This window comes from Montipora capricornis, chromosome 1, assembly GCF_036669925.1.
Source record: "Montipora capricornis isolate CH-2021 chromosome 1, ASM3666992v2, whole genome shotgun sequence".
Lineage (NCBI taxonomy): Eukaryota > Metazoa > Cnidaria > Anthozoa > Scleractinia > Acroporidae > Montipora > Montipora capricornis.
In genome coordinates, this window is record NC_090883.1 from 31,258,316 (window position 1) to 31,260,815 (window position 2,500).

The window sequence follows — 2,500 nt, forward strand, 5'->3', positions numbered from 1 at the left end:
AATAAGGCTATTATTGTGAGATTCACTTCTCATAAAAAGAAAAGAGAATTCTATCGAAGCAGGCTTAACTTAAACACTTAAAGGACACGAACTTATCAGGAGTCTCAGCATAGCTCTGAGCGTTTTGACCCTGAAGCAAGGAAATCTTACTCAGAAACGACAGGAACTTTTAGCCACGGCAACAAATATGAAAAGAGCACGAAAGTTAAATCAAGTTTGGACAGTACATAGTTAATGGACAGTAGATGTTGAAATATTTGCTCGGAAAACGGAGGATTCCAGACCGGTAAGAATTAACGACCTTTGGGATTTCGAAAATTTGTCATCTTGATGTCATGGCTAAAAAGACATTCACTGTGTCTCATCTTGATCTGGTTTGAATTCCTTCTTTAACCAACTTGAGATAAGTCTATTCTTGTGCTATATAACAGTGAATAGTTGTAAATTACGCTTTTATTATTTTTTCTGGTCTTTAGGAGGCATAACATAAATATTTCATAGTATCTGGTCAGCTCACCGAACGAAATTTATTTGTGTTGAGTGTTGCGTGTGTATACTGTGCCTGTCTCCCTATCTTTTTTGTGCGGGTGTGTCAGTTTTATCAGGGTCCCAAAGGGGTTTTAACAGGACTCCGGGGCTCCGGACCCGAAATAGGTGGGCTCCGGGGCTCCGAACCAAAATAATCATGGTTCCAACTACAATAGACCTCTTTAGCTTGTACTTTTTGTTTTCCCATTTCAGACCACGTGATGTTCTCAAGGGAATTTTCCTTTTGTATTTTCATAAGTTATGCGTACATCTTCACGTGCATAGGACGGCATTTGAAAGAAAGTTTTCCCTAGAGTAACATCACGTGGTCTGAAATGGGAAAACAAAATGTACAAGATAAAAAGGTCTATTATAGCAGGGCTCCCGAGAAATTGACTAAGGGCTCCAGGCTCCGCTATACTGTTTTGCTTTAATCCAAAAGCAAATCCGAGAAGTAGAAAATACAGCAATTTCTATTTTTTAAACGCTATTTTTCAAAGTTTTTCTCACCCTACTCGTGTTTCACAGTTATTATTTATCAATCATGATCAACTGATGATCATATGTGGTGTATTTGACACAATGAATGACGAGTCAAGGTTCGAAGGTTAAAACACCGCAAGACCACGATTTCTTTCATACCACGACGGTACAGATCCAAAAGTTTGAAATGTCGCCCTCTCGTTCTTTCTTCGTCGTGGTATTTTCGTCAGTAGTTTCACGTGAAAAAAATCATCATTTCGATTGCAGAGGAAGAAAGAGAAGGTCAAGGATCCAATGCGCCAACGAATGAACAGTTTTTGCTTGATGAAACAGGGTGTTTGCATAAACTGGCAGCAGGGAAAGCTTGTCATTGCTGGCCCGGAGTTTTATGTTGGAGGGCGATCTCACTGGAAGATCGATTTCCGAATTTAAAAATTACTTGACCGTAACCACGGCCTACACGACGTTGCGAAAACATTTGCAATACACAAATTTCCCGTAGAAATTAGCATACAAGAAGGAACCGCAGCTTCCAAATGGTAGAGTGTATTATGGAACGCCAACACTGTCTTATGTCAACCTCTTTAATTATATGTGGTGCATTTTACGTTACAAGCCGTGCATTTTACATTATATGCGGTGCCTTTCACATATACGCACTGCTTTTCTTATTATATGCGGTACTTTCGTCATTATATGTGGTACTTTTGTAATGATATGCAGTGCTTTCGTCGTTATATGCGGTGCTTTTGTCATTATATATGCGGTGCTTTTGTCATTATATGCGCTACTTTTGTAATCATATGCAGTGCTTTCGTCTTTATATGCGGTGCTTTCGTCGTTCTATGTGGTGGTTGTGTCATTATATGAAGTAGTTTTTACATTATATGCGGTGCTTTGTTTGTCGTCATTATATGAGGTGCTTTTGTCGTGCTTATGCGGCGCGAAAGTTGAACAGTAATAGCTGAACATACTCTATGAGTTCGCAATTTTATAATGATGCGTACGTGAATAAAACTAGGGCGTTGACTAAAAACGTGTGCTCTACAGTTTTCTAAACTCCCTCGCAGAAAATGTAATAGGACCTCTAATAGCTATCGATGAGCATGAAACTTCAAATTCCTGGGGAAAATGTAGTATCGAAGCACGTTTACCCTTCAAGATACTATTAATGATCGCTGGAAAATAGGTCAGAAAATAAGAAATAAAAATGAGGGGTTTCAAAAGTAACATCCTCCACCCATGGTTTTAATGATTTATCATGTGATATATACGCTACGAAAGGAATCGAGTTACCTCATTGGCCTTCAATTCGTGCAGGATTCATTCGTAAACAAATTGGAAAAAATTGGTGTTCCTTGAGTAGTTGAGTTGCTTTCTGCTCAAGACAGGTCCACGAAAACTATTTCAACTGCTAATTTCCCCCTATATCATATGTAACGCGCCCCTATATGTAAACATGTTAGGTAACCTTACATTAACAAAACCA